This window comes from Canis aureus, chromosome 28, assembly GCF_053574225.1.
Source record: "Canis aureus isolate CA01 chromosome 28, VMU_Caureus_v.1.0, whole genome shotgun sequence".
Taxonomy (NCBI): domain Eukaryota; kingdom Metazoa; phylum Chordata; class Mammalia; order Carnivora; family Canidae; genus Canis; species Canis aureus.
Genome location: NC_135638.1, coordinates 9,406,849 through 9,422,253, shown reverse-complemented (window position 1 = coordinate 9,422,253; position 15,405 = coordinate 9,406,849).

Sequence of the window (15,405 nt, the reverse complement as noted above, 5' to 3'; positions counted from 1 at the left end):
AACCTTTTAGAATATAATATCCCAGCAATTTCATTTCTCTTGGACTCAAATAAATTTAAATTTAATATTTTAATTTAGACTATAATCTCATTAAAAAACTGCTCCCACCAATTTACATACCTATGCTTCCATCTGTATATATGTGTAGAAAGATATCTGGGGTAAAGTTGTTTTTATGCAGTGGGATTGGCAGTAATTTTTTTTTGACTTTTAAAAAATGTTTGCATTATTTAACTTCTTTATATTGATCCTGTGTTATTAAAATAAAAATATTACTCTAGAACAAGGAAAATTGTTTCTTGCACCCCTTCGATTAGGTATTTTTTGGTATTATGTATTTAGGTATATTTAGTGTTGAAAAATTAAGGTATTTTATACAACCAAACACCATGCCCCTGGCAAAATTAATTGGTTTACACTCAATAGATTGTTCGTTCACCTCTTTACCCTAGTAAGGTCTTCAAGGGCTTTTTATTAATTGCATTTCATCTGTTTAAACTGGGCTCAGCTGGGTGGCTATGCTTCTGGCTTGGGTTCAGACTATAGGATAAGTTCAGGTTTGTTCTACATATTTGATCTACCTAAGGCATGACCCCCCTCATGGCAGATAACTGGAATGTCAGGACCAAGCCAAATTAAGAACCAAGCACATTTAAAGCTTCCTGCTCACAGCAGGACTACTAACATTCCATTGGTCAAGGCAAGTCACAAGGCCCAGCCCAACATCTTGAGATTGGTGAAACCTACTCCACCTACAGTGTGAGGGCGAGGGGAGTGAATGAGAATGAATACTTGCTGAACAATTATACAAATTACTACAGACTAGTTCACTCAACATTTAGCTGCCACCTCACAGATCTTTGATGTCATTGGTTGTTTTGAAAACAATCACTCAGCATTTTTTTAAATTTGAAGAAAACTTGACTGGAGATATCTTTTCCAAAATAAGAAAACAATGTTGAATAATTTTTAAAAAACACTATAAATGAAAATTGCCTATACTAATATGAACAACAGATCATTACTCTGAAGTCTGGTGCGATTATCTATCCATAAGGAAAGCTATTCTATATCTATGTTTATATAGGATATTTTATAGCATGTCTCAGTTACCAGTAAGTTATGAACATTTTATTAGGTCATTAAATATTTTTCATAAACGTGGGCTGTGTAATGTTACACCACATATTGATACCAAATTTTTTCAGTAATACCTATCATTGGACATTCATGGGCATTAATCTTTGTGCACCTCTGATCTTTCCCTCTAGTGCTTACTGCCTTCTCACTCCTTACTCTTTTTGTTCCAGCCACACTTGTCTCCTTGCTTTTCCTCAAAATTCCAGGCACATTCCACACTACATTGGCTGTTTTAAAAGTCTGGAATACTCTTCCCTGAGATATCTCACATGACTTAATCTCTTACCTCATTGAATCTTTTTCTCAAATGTCACCTTCCCTATAAAACCTTTTATGATCCCCCCCAACTTGAAATTATAACCCAAGCTTTGTGCTTTTTCTCATTCCCTCTATCCTGCTCTTTTTAAAAAAATAATAAACATATTCTAATACCCTGAATAATTACTTATTTGCTATATTCACCATTTGTCTTCTTCTTTCTACTAAAATGTAAGCTCTATGAAAACAAAGATTTTAATCTTTTTTCACCAGAGATCCCCAGTACCTAGAAGTGTCTAGCATACAGTAGGCACTCAATAGAGATTATGAATTAATAATCATCTAGGAGTAGAATCAAAGACCATACTTTAAACTTCTAAAAATTTATCTATGGTCAAAATTGGTCTAAGGGAATGCATTTTAAATAAAAGTAATATAGGTCATATTTTATTCACTATACTTTATAGGGTTTCCATGCCCAAATAAAACTCTGTACTATATGAAAATTATTTTCTATTCACAATTCATTCTTCTTGAAAGTTAATTGATAATTATTCATACATAACGCTTTCAAATTTTGTTACCAGAAATTTCAATCCTATTTTTTGTCTAGTTGAACACGCTCCTAGCATAGCTAGATCATTAAAATCCAAAACATTCTACTCTTCACATAATTTAAGATAAAACTGAAAAGCATTAATAGAGTCTCATATAAACTTTCTCAAAACTCTTAAACATTTACTGAAGAGGTAATAGTCACGTATTCAAAGGAATTTGCTTTCAGTGTTTATAGTAGATAAGTAAATGAGGTTTAGTGTTTTATTTAGGAAATTACTAATATCCTACTTCCTTAGTTCTCTCTTTTTTCCAAATTTCCTTATCTTTCTCAGATATGTAACTCCTATTCTTTTTTTTTTTTTTTTTTTGTAACTCCTATTCTTAATATATGTTCCTACCTTTAGATTTTTGTGGAGTACACTCTTATTTTTTGTCCATTTTCTCTGTTTAACAGGGACTCTAAAACACTGCTCTATCCAATTGTCGTTATTTTACAGATTCATTTTCAAACCGATTTTACATTAAATATGCACAAGAATATCAGGAATTACTGATTTTTTACATGTGTTTCTCTTAGTCTTTGGTATATACTCTTCCAAAAGTGACTTGTAAGAAGAAATAACTTAGAACTGTTGTTCATAAAGGAGAATGAATCATAATCATCTATTCTTAGAGCTTGAACCTAAGAGACAATAGAATAAATGCTTTTTATTTTTTTCTGTATTTCAATCCAATCCAAGCCTCCTTTACATTATCCCTCTACAGGATACATTTTATTTTCAAATGAAAAATACCACCCATGCCAGCCGTGAACACCAGCATTTTTCTAACTGTAGCTCTGAGACAGATTCATTCCCACTGAAATAGCAGTAGTGGGGAACAGACTAGAGGATAACTTGCCTGCTAATAACTTTTCTAAAATAGTTTTTAGGGAAAGTGATGTTGACTTCCATTCTACCCCATTGAGCAGTGGAACAAGAAGAAATTGGCTCTGATTGCAGCCAGAAAGATTTGCTGTTATTATGGAAGTCTTCTTCATGCTGCTCTTCCCTCAAATTACCATCCTATCATGCCTTTCTTTCATCACAAATGTCACAAAAATAACTCCCTCTTTCTACCATGTAATCCATGCCATGTGGCTTCCTTCTCCTTCATTCTCAGAGATCACTAGTAATCTCAAAGCAGTCTCAAATGCCCTCCTCCTACTTTAGCCTCTTTAATTTCTCTGTGGCATGTGCCTTGTTTGACCTTCCTTCATGGAATTAGACTGGTTGTCACTGAACATAATTGTCTAGCATCTTGACTGCACCTGGGTCTTAAGAGTAGGCATTCTCGAGCCTATGTCATTTTCTCTTTGTCTCCTTCATCGCACACTTCCTTCAGGATTTTAGTCATTTCCGTGGCGTTATAGATGTCCTATATTATAGCCAGCTTGTGTTAAATGCCAATTTCAGTACACATCCTGTTGTTTTGTTTTGTTTTGTTTTTTCCTGTCTCCACAGCCTCGCTTCTATTGTTTGCTCTGGCTAAAATGATCTCTTCAAAATCAGTTTTCAAAACTCATCTCGAGTTGCCACTTTCTCCGTAAAGCTTTCTCCAAATGGAAGTGAACATTCTTTTCCATGAATGTCCACAGTAATTTTTTTTTCATTTTTTTCTTTTAGTGAGAACATGAAAGCTCTCTCTTAGAAAATTTCTATTATACGATACAACATTAACACCTATGTTTACCATGTTCTACATGAGATCCTCAGACCTTACTGTGAATTGTTGTAAAGTGGCATTTTTCTGGGACCTGATCATCTCAGCTGCTTGCAAGGTTTTGTTTGGTTTGGTTTGGTTTGGTTTTGAGCAATGGTATCCCAAATCAGGGAATCCATTATGAGAAAGTGTTCAAAATACAGATGGCAGGGTGAAATATCACCTGGCTTTCTTTGGAGATGGGGGCAGCCATGCAGGCAAGCAGGATGATAGAGATGGAAAGGTGGGTCTCTCTTTCCCTATGGGCAGGGCAAGAAGGTTAAAAGGATGCTGCAAGATGGGATCTGAGCAGTGGGTAAGGCCCCTCTGAGCTCTCAGAAGAGCACAGCTAGAATTTCCTTCTTTTTTAAGGTTAAAGAATATTCCATTGTATATATACCATGTTTTCTTTATTCGTTCATCCCTTGATGGACACTTAGGTTGTTCCCTTGGCTGTTGTGCAAACGCTACCCTGAACATGGGAGTACAGATAGCTTTTCAAGATGATGGTTTCATTTCCTTTGGATATAAACCCAGAAGTGGGATTACTGGGTCATTTGGAAGTTTTACTTTTAATTTTTTGAGGAAACTCCATATTCTTTTCCATAGTAGTTGCAGCAATTTACATTTCCACCACCAGTGTACAAGAGGTCCTTTTTCTCCACATCCTTGCATTTCTTATAATCTGTCTTTTTTATACTAGACAACCTAACAAGTATGAGGTGATAGCCCATTGTGGTTCTGATGTGCATTCTTTTGAAAATCAGTGATGTTGAACTCCTTTCATATACTTTTGGTCATTTGTATGTCTTCTTTAGGAAAACGTCTATCCAAATCCTTTGCTCCTTTTAAAAATTGGGTTGTTTTTTGCTATTGAGTTGTATAATTTCCTTGTATATTTGAGATATTAATATTAATTGAATTAGTGGTTTGTAAATATTTTCTACCATTGCACAGGTTGTCTTTTCATTTTGTTGCTTGTTTCCTTTCCTGTGCAGAAGATACGTAGTCTAAGGTAGTCCCATTTGTTTATTTTTGCCTTTGTTATCCTTTGTTTTTGGTCTCAAATCCAAAAAGATTGTTGCCTACACCAATGTAAGGAGCTGACCCTCTATGTTTTCTTCTAAAAGTTTTATAAAACAAAAAAATTTTTTTTAAGTTTTATGGTTTCAGGTCTTATATCTAAGTCATTAACATCTTTTGAATTAATTTTTGTGTATAATGTAAAATGGGAGTCCAACTTCATCATTCTACATGTGGCTATCCAGTTTTCCCAACACTATTTATTGAAGACTAATCTTTCTCCATTGTGTATTCTTGACTCCTTTGTTGAAAATTAATTAACCATATATGCATGGCTTTATTTCTGGGTTCTGTTTTCTGCTCCATTGATCTATATGTCTTTTTAGATGCCAGTACCACACTCTTTTGGCTACTGTAACTTTGTAGTAGAGTTTGAAATCAAGAAATATGCCTCAATCTTTATTCTTCTTTCTCAGAATTTCTTTGGCTTTTCAGGGTCTTTTTAAGCTGTATACAAATGTTGGGCTTATTTGTTCTATAGTAAATTCATTGGAATTTTTATATAGATTGCATTTAATGTGGTATGGACATTTTAACAATATTAATTCTTCTGTTCCATTAGCATGGAATAGATTTACATTTATTTGTGCCTTCTTCAATTTTTTTTCATCAATATTTTACAGTTCTCAGGGTATAGATCTATTATTTCCTTGGTTAAATTTATTTCTGTTCTTTCAGCAATCCAGTCTGTGGATCCAGTCTGTGTCATAACTTTGTATGACAGACTAGCAAACTAGTACTGTACCATATTAAAATATAAAGTATTGGTATCATTTGATTACAGAAAAACATTCTAAATGATAAAAGTTAGTTACCTTATTTTTTCTTATCCTTTCCTTTTGACTTAGACTAAAGATTTGCAATTGTAATAGGCAGTATATACTCTAAAAAAGAATTAATTTTCTCCAGAAGAGATATTCAGAGAAAGTGGTTAGATGTTAAATATCTGGAAATTCAATGGCCACATTGTATCATAGAATGAACCAAGTAAAAGCCAGACTAAAAGTTAGAGGTTAAGATAGAGGAATAAACCCAAAAAAAGGAAGGAAGAAAAGGAAAAAGAGAGTAAAGGGAAGGGAAAAAAGAAAAGAGAGGAGAGAGAAAAAAAGAAGAAGAAAGGAGCAGGTTAGGAGAGTGAGAGAAAAAAAGTCTATTAAATTATTTTTCTTCTTTCTTTACTGTTACCAATAAAAGCTCATGGAGTTCTTCCAGAGTGGAAGTGTTTGTATGGGTTGATAACAATGTTTTGGTGAAAGTGGCTGATGTGCAAAAAAATAATACTGTGAATGTTTGTAAAATAACATATTTAGTTTGCTCATTTTGCAGAAGTGTTCATAACAGTGATGAAGAGTGGGTGGGGGGGGAAGTAAACGGAGAAGCAGAAGTAAATCTCAAATATGATGACTTTTCAGAAAACAGTAATGCACAGAAAACCAGAGAGAGGTTTTTTCCTCTACTGATTGGTTTCAGCAGTATTGTGCCTTTCAAGCACTTGTAAATATTGTTTCCAATAACCATTTTAATTTTTGTTACTTGATGATAACAACTCATGGCTGTCTCCTCCAGAGTGCTGCCCTCAGCCAAACAAGAGCCACCTTGCCTAGAAAGATATTTTTTTAAAGGAGACATTATGACATAATTTCTGTTCTAGAGTTCCTCTAGGGGAGATTGTAGTTGAAATCACATTTTTTGCTTAGCGTTTTATCCCCTGCCCTATCCTGCTTCCTTCCTTCCCCTTACCCTGAGCATATTCCTGCAGTAAATCACTTCATTAAGATACTCAGTTTCAGGCTCTGTTTGTGTTCTAGGATATGGTCCTAAGAAGCAGCATCTAAAGACGAGATTCTGGAGTTGGATACTTGCCTGCTGAAAGGCAATGAGGACACATTGCAGGTAACATGTAAAGCATTCATAGTCACTGGTTTGCTATAGGAGTGCCATTGTTAAATTTCACTTCTGGTAAAGAGTAAAGACTTGTAAAGGCAGGCAAAAACTGGTGCTATGTTTTGGGCATTTGAGAAGCATAGAGAAATAGCAGATGCAAAGATTAGAACAAGTTGCTAAGTGTTACCGATTCATTGAAAAGAAAAACAGTCTCAGATTTATTCATCAACAACTTAAAGCAAAACATGAAAGTCAAAGGACCTCTTTGGCTGTCATTTTTTTAAAGATATATTTATTTATTTGAGAGAAGGAAGGAGGGAGAGAGGAAGAGGGAGAGGGAGAGAGAGAATCTCAAGTAGACTCCCCACTGAGCATGGAGCCTAATGAAGGGCTCAATGTTATGGGCCCAAGATCATGACCTGAGCAGAAATTCAGAGTTGGGCACTTAACCAACTGTGCCCCCCAGGCACCCCTGGGGCACCCAGGCACCCCCTGTCTTGGCTGTCTTTAAAGAGAACTTCATTTTCTGTTATTGAAACATTGAAAATCAGATATAGGATTTAATTATAAAGTGGCAGAGCCACAGGGAAGGCTAAATTCTCATTCTAGCAAATCTCCTATGATAAGGTCTGGGTCTGATGGGGAAGTAGAAGGAAAATTTAGGACAGGGATAGCTGAGTAGATGCACTGCAGAACCTTGGACCTCTAAATTTTTGACCCACATTCTCTTACTGGAAGATAGACTCACCTTCACTTCCTTGCTTGAGGCCTATGTGGAGGACTCACATAAGGCAGAAACCTTAGATGACCGTATTGCCCTCCTCAAGATCTGCCTCCATCTCCCTGGTTCCAGCCACATGATTAAGGTCAAATCTCTATATAATGAGATTAGAAAAATGCAAGGCTTGCTGAGGGTGAAAAGAGAATATATGCTGAAGTGGCTATAGGCCCTGACTAATATGTCCCAGCAGGAACTGAGGAAGCGAGTGTATCTGGAGAGTATTGGATCAAGAGAGATAGAATATAAAACTGAATATGGACTCCCTGCATGGAGCCTGCTTCTCCCTCTGCCTGTGTCTCTGCCTCTCTCTCTCTGTGTCTCTCATGAATAAATAAATAAAATCTTAAAAAAATAAATAAATAAAACTGAATATGGGTGTTTGTCAATATGGGGACATTCTTCCATAATACAGGGCTAAACATCTTGGTCAGGGCCGTGGGTAAGTGCTCCAGTGTGCTACTGGGATAGTTCTTGGAAGCTTAGGAAAAAAAAAAAATGACCCATATTAAACAAAGTAAGGATGCCAGATTTGCAACGTTATTTTAATGGGAGAAGGGATTGAAAGGCTCAGAGAAGTGGGCACACTAGAATGGGTTCACTATATAAAACTAGAAAACCCTCCCCATGACCATGTTCAATTTCAGATACTTCTGATTTTAAAAGAAGTAAATTCAGAATTTAATCTCGGCCAGTGCAAGACTTTCAACTTTGCTTTGATTTCGTGTTGTTCCTAGTAATGTGAGAAAGATGGTGATAGGTAAAAGGAGATGCTTTATATAGCTTTATATGGAAGGGGAATGAAGTGCAGGTATCCCATCCCAATGCCATCTTCTGGTCCTCAAAGATCTCCACTAAGGTATAGCTCTTTTTTTTTTTTTTAAGATTTTATTTCTTTATTCATGAGAGACACAGAGAGAAAGCGAGAGAGAGGCAGAGACATAGGCAGAGGGAGAAGCAGGCTCCATTCAGGAAGCCTGATGTAGGACTCGATCCCGGGTCTCCAGGATCACGCCCTGAGCTGAAGGCAGGCGCTAAACTGCTGAGCCACCCAGAAATCCCAAGGTATAGCTTCACTAGATTAGTCTTCAGCCCTTCAGTTTATTGTCTCTATTAGACAGCTTAAGATAAGTTTTCCACAATTACCTGGAAAAGGCTTTAAGAATACTCCTCTGTTTTTTAACCATTTGGGTGAAACCAAATTTTCTTTATATACTTCAACCGAAGCAATGTGCTGCAAAAGATTGAATACAGAATAGATATGAGAATTCATCTGTCTTCTATCAAGCCAAACTTTAAAGATATTTACAAAAATGTAAATACTAGTTTTCTGTTTAGGACAATATAATTGTTTTCCATAAGAGTATGTTATCTATGTTAACATGTAATAAGCCTATTGTTAATACTTTTAAATAAATTAGCAAATGAATGTTTTAAAATGCCTCACTTTTAGCTTATAATACAGTAAATATAAATGGATATTACCCATATTAACAAAAGTTCTTTGGAGTCTTCAATAATCTTTTAGAGTATAAAGACTTCTTAAGAACAAAAAGCTTGAGAACCATCGATCTAGAGGATAGTGATCAGGGTCCTACTTCATCCATAAACAAGCTGAACCAAACACAATCTTGAGCAGAGAATCATAGACTGAAAATGAAGAGCATGCATCTCATTGGGTCAACAGCTCCCTGGCAAGACAATTCCTGCCATGAGCCCATTGATGTGTGTGTCTTCAGTTCTTGCCCATCCTCAAGTCCAGTTCTTCAGAATAATGTCCCGTATCTTTCTAATAACTTGACTTTGTTTAAGTTAACTGGGGTTAATTTCTGTTGGCTGCAATCAAATCATGCTAACAGATAAGAATGTGTAATAATACTCCTTTATTAGGTCTGAGTCTAAAATCTTTCACTTATAGTCCAAACTCTATTTTGTCAATGAATTTCTGCCTATGGAGGCAAGCATTTATGCCACCAGGCGATCCACACCTACAAATGAGGAATTTAATTGAAAAACTTGAAAAACTCAATTCTGTTCTCCCTGGACAATTTTAAACCAATATTGAACTGTAAGCTCACAAGACATTACCTCTTTATTATTATTATTATTACATGTTGACAAACCAGTCATTAAAGATGTACTTCACCCCAGAGTCAGGGTGTCTGCTACATTTTATCTTCAAAGCATGGTACACACATCAGTGGAGTAATCTACACAACAAATATGGGCATTGCTGGAAATGCTATTAGCCCCATTTTGGAAAGTGTAGCAATTAAATCTCTTCCCTCAGGTCCTCAAGGGGATACATATTTTAAAACTCTGGCTCCAAACCTCACACCACTCAACATAACCATGGCTCCCTGAATAAACATGGATGTTCAGAATCTGTACAGAAAGAATTTGAAGACAACAAATTTACTGAACAAATTTTTTGTAAGCTCTCATTTTAAAATACAATAGGCAATTCATATTGCAAATTTCCTTTACTTCCCCCCAAGACTAATTTTTTTAAATTTTATTTTAAAGATTTTATTTATTCACTCATGAGAGACACACACAGAGAGAGGCGCAGAGACACAGGCAGAGGGAGAAGCAGGCTCCATGCAGGGACCCCTAAATTTTATATTTCTCTTTTCAGACCTGATTATCTAATTTCTTTCTATATTTTTCTGAAAGAACATGTTCCATGGGAGGGCTTATTTACTAACTTTGATTAATTTAATAATCACGCTATAGATTCAGTAAAAGATTTATGAATCCATGAACCTATTCATAAATTGAGGGTCAAGATACTTAATATTTAGAATTAACAAAGACACAGTCCTGCTCTACACCTCCTTTGTCAGATTATATTAATATTCTTATATATTATAAAGAAAATTGAGCCGGTTGATAAACTGGATTGAAGGTAGACATTTTACAAAGAAATTTGGAATGATTAGCCTAGAGAAACATGGGCTAAGGAGCATGACAATGATTGCTCTCAACCATTTAAAGAAAAGAGTCATTAGATCTCACCAATTTGTCACCAATTTGTGAAAGCTACAAGCTTTCTGAAAATAAAGAATTTCCCATCCCTGGGACTATACAAGCTAGGCACACTATAGAAATGTCACCATCCTCCTCATTCTGGATGCTTTCACTCTAACTCTTCTTGTTTGTTATTTAAATACCTTCCACATCTGAATCTGAAAGTGATGTTGAATTAATGAGAGCAACTATGCAATTTAAATCATATGAAAAATCTTGGGGCTAAAGTTAATAATCTATGAGAATAAAATAGCTTTAGGTATGTACCATATTTTTATTTGTATAAACACATAGTAACGCTCTTCTCAGACATTTAAGAATACCAGGAAATACACACAGAACAAAATGAATTAAGGTTTAAGATGGTGGTACTAGAAATTTAACAAGCCAACAGAGCAAATGAAGTTATCCTCTGAACTTGAAATCAGGGCCCAAAATAGGTTTTAGGAAAAGAAAAAGATTTTATTTTCAGTAACTTTTATTAAGAGTGTTGTATAGATTTAACAGAGATGGGCAAGAGAATAGAAAGAACAGATGAGTGGGAGAGGTAGGTTATAATTTACCAAGATATGAAAATGGAAGGTCTGTAGCATAAAAAGGGCACCCTTTCTGGGCAGATGCAGCCTCCACTTGTGGGCAAGAAAGCAAATGTGCATGCCAGCTGTTTGGATTACAGTCCCCACTAACCTGCACATCCTTAAGAAGCTTGAGAATAAAGGCATTTGATTTTCATTTAACAAAAAGAAGTGCTCAATAAGTGTAAATTCTGTGCAGTTTTTAAAAATATACCTGTTACCCCCATATGCTTGACACTGTATATTGTTAAAACAAAAAAAGGACAACAGGCCCAAAATGGAGTCACTTATATAAGCCCCCTGTCAGCAAACAAAGAATTAACACCTAATTTAATTGAGTTTCTGCCTCTCCCAGCAATGTAACCTTTAACTAGTCAGTCTGGAATTACCTGGTCAGCACTAGTGAGGTAATATGCTGAGTAGACTGCTGCTGTCCCCAAAAGGAAGGTGACGTTGCCTAAAGCAATCAATCCACTCTGCCAGAAACTCCCTATTCCCATCCTCTTCTGCCTATAAAGCCTTCCATTTTGTACAGTGTCTTGGAGCTCCTTTCTATTTGCTAGATGGTATGCTGCCCAATTCATGAATTATTGAATAAATTAGGCCTTCAAATTAGATCTATTAGATCTTCAAATGTACTCAGTCGAATTTTACTGTTTAACAATATTTAGGTATATATAGAAGATCTCACTCTTTAAACAAAAAAAATATATAGAACTTTCACACCAATGGTTTCACCAAGGATTTATCTTTATGTAGAATTTTGAGAATTCAATTCCAGACACTTCAAAGAAGGAAGCATTCAATAGTAATTTTTAAATATTAAGTGATTTTTCCAAACAAAGTGGAATAAAACTGAAAACACTTTAAGTAAATTACAATAAAAATTCTTCTAGAAAAAGGAGAAAACAAAGCTGAAAATGTATCTACAGAGACTTGATCATTAGGATCGAAGCCAAGCAGGGATTAAGGCATTCTGGCCAATAGAATAAAGGCCGTTTTTGTTTGTTTGTTTTTTTAATGCTACTTATCAAAATTCAGGTAACTTTATATTTCCTCTCCTAAAGATATAGGAAATAGCAGATGATTTAATGAGGAAAAAATGAGCTAATATTAAGTTGTTAGCTAAGACTAATTTTCAAAGAGACATTATAGGTTATTTTTTAAAGAATATTGGTCCAAACATTAACATCTAAGAATTAGACTGCTGAAGCCGTGTGTCCCTCTTTTGAAACTATGACAATAAGGCCAACATTTTGCTGATCAAAGTAGAAATGATCATTTATGAAAGTTCCTATGGAGCCAGTATAAGTATTAGTATGTTTCATTGACGAATCTCAAGGCAGGAAAGCATCAATGATGAAAAACAAAATAATATATTCGTGTCGATTATTACTCACAGTTGAACAAGATCGACACCAAATGGTGTAATTTCAGGCCCGTGAAAGGGTGGAGTGTAGAGAGGAAATTTGGAAACCTGGCCAAAATAATTATCCTTAAAGTCTGCCAGCAGAAACATAAATCTCCACTATTACTCTCTCCTTTGATTTTGCACTTTGAGAATCCTGCACTAAACTGTGCAGCTTGAGAAAAGAAAATAAGCAGACGCTTCTGACATATAATTTGAGAAAAGCTAGCCCTCTCCTCTACCCCAAAAATATCTCCACAGCTAGTCTCAGATTTTGCACCCCATAATTAGATGTGCATTCTTCCTGGGTCCTGAAGGGCTTTTGTGTTTTGTTGTCTTGTGCAACTGGAAAACATTCCTGGGAAGAGTAAATCTGTCAGTTCACACTTTAGAGAGAATTAGTTACTAAAGAAGTGAGTGAGAGGTCTGAAGCAACACAAAAGGAAAGCACTAAGTAGGGTACACCTGAGCCCGATTTCAAATACTTCTCAGCTGTTCCCAAGACTTTGTAAACTGACATGCATAATACTGTTAGTAACAATAAATAATGCTAACTGAACATATTCTATGTAGCACTGTACCAACCCCTCACATCGTGGGCAGCCAACTTGAAATTTACCTGTCAAAATGCCCTCAGAGGCTCCAAAAATACTTCATTTTTCTAGAACTGAATACAAATCAGTCTGTCAGCACCTATGCCCACTAATTGAGGAAAAATATAAACATGCCCAGTCAAAGTAATTCCAGGCACTTCTCATTTTAAGATAAGTATATTCAGAATTTCATCTCAGACAGTGGCAACTTGCAACCTCCCCCTTGATTTCATCTTTCTCTCTGTTAGGGGTGTGAGATGAGGATAGGCCCAACTCGATGCCTTCCCGTGGTGCTCCAAGGCCTCCACTGTGAAGGTACAGTTTCTCTAGCCTGGTTTTCAGGCTTTCAGGTTAAGTTATTGTCTCTATTACAGACTTTCACTGGCCATTTGGAAACTTAAAGATAAGCAATACTTTTTATACGTAGGCCAAATCCTCCTTCCATCTCTTGACTCTAAGGGGGAAGCCCAGGGCAAGTCGGTAAATCCCAGGAAATACCAGGAATGCTGAAGGTCTCTGTTAATACTGCACAGGGATTTTTCCACTATGCATGCATTATTTTTACTTAAACTTGTCCATGTTTTCAATGGCTCATGAGTGAAAAATCAGGGATTTTCCTCAGATGGGGACTGACTTCAGGGTCTGAGCAGTTACATAGCCCTATTTATAAAATCACTCAGAGGAGCAACAAAAACACCATCCACTATTAACACCTCAACTTTTAATTCACTAAATCCAATGACTGGTTAAATCTGATGCTCTAACAAAGGTCTAGGATACAGAAAAGAAAAGGTGGAGGGGGTTGGGAAATACCAGGTGTTACTCTTTAAGAGAGACCCTAGAAATACGCTAAAATGGGCAACCATGAAAACCTTCCTGTCAAAATTGGATGCTCTTCAGGGGTTGTATCCATTTGGGAAGACAATTCTCTGAGGGTCTCTCATATTTCTGCACTTGTGTGCAGAGCCACTCATGGCTTTTGTTCTGGTTTGTCTTTCAAGAATTTTGTATAGTAAACAGCCTTGGAATATAGAAATGGTCTCTTCCTCTAGAGAAGGCAAGCTTGTTTATTGTCAAATATAATTAAGATAATGTCTCAGGTACCTGGGTGGCTCAGTCCATTAAGCATCTGCCTTCAGCTCGGGTCATAATCCCAGCATCCTGGGATTGAGCCCCGCCTCAGGCTCCCTGATCACTGCTTCTCCCTCTTCCTCTGCCCCTATCCCGTGTCTGCTCTCTCTCGAGCGCTCTCTCTCTCTCTCTCACTCTGTCTCAAATAAATAAGTAAAATATTTTTTAAAAATAAAGATAATGTTTTCCCTCAAGGCAAAAGTTGGGGAGGTTTGTTTGCAGTGCATTTAAAAAGATTTAGGTTTCCTAAACTGGAGTTGCCTTAGCAGTGACACAAGCTCATTGCATATGCAGCATCTACTTGGGCTGTTCCACTTCCCTTGTGACTTTGGGAACAGCAGAAACACATGTGAACATGAAGCTTATGCTGCATTTTGTGCCATGAGTAACAGTCATTTATCTCCGATCCAGGAGTCTCATGTCCTCTCCCAACATCCATGAAATTGGCAGGCTAATCTGTGGGTGTGCGAGAAGGGTAAAATCTCAGAGCGTTCACAGTTGCTGACGCCCATAAAATCTTGTTCTTGCCTTAAGGTAGCCTTTACTATAAAGTTATTCTATTTTAGCCTATTAATATCTACCACAGGTTATAAACCGTTTGAGAATAGTATATCTTACAATGTAAGCAAAGTTGTGAGATGGTAACAAATAACTTCAACTACTAGTGACTAAACATTGGTGTATTGATAAATATTTAACAACAAGCTCCCCAGAAATAAAAGTCTTCATCTGTAGCATTTGGCAATTTTCATAATGTAAATACTCCCACTTTGGCCAATTTTAAGCTACTAACATGGCATCACCTAATACAGAATTGGGAGGAGATGCATGCAATCATTTCCCACAAGCCAGTACAAGCCAACTCTAGCACACCACTGGCTTTAAACAACAAAGGTTTACTTTCTTGCTCACAATACGTACTTTTTGCAGTTCAGCTTTAATTCTGCCTAAGGTCATTCTCATTCCAGGATATAGGCTGAAAGAGCTGCCTTTTTTTTTTTTTTTTTTTTTTTTTTGGAACAGGCCAATTAATGGTAGAGGGGAAAGAGTAAGAATGGAGCCGTCAGATGACTCAATGACTTTGCTCGGAATTGGCATAAGTCACTGCTACTCACATTTTATTGGCCAAAGCACATCACTTAAGCAGGCATGCCAGTGGGTTGGGAACTATATTCCCCCTATCAAGACAGATCCAGTAAGGAGGGACAGCAAGTATTTTGACACTAA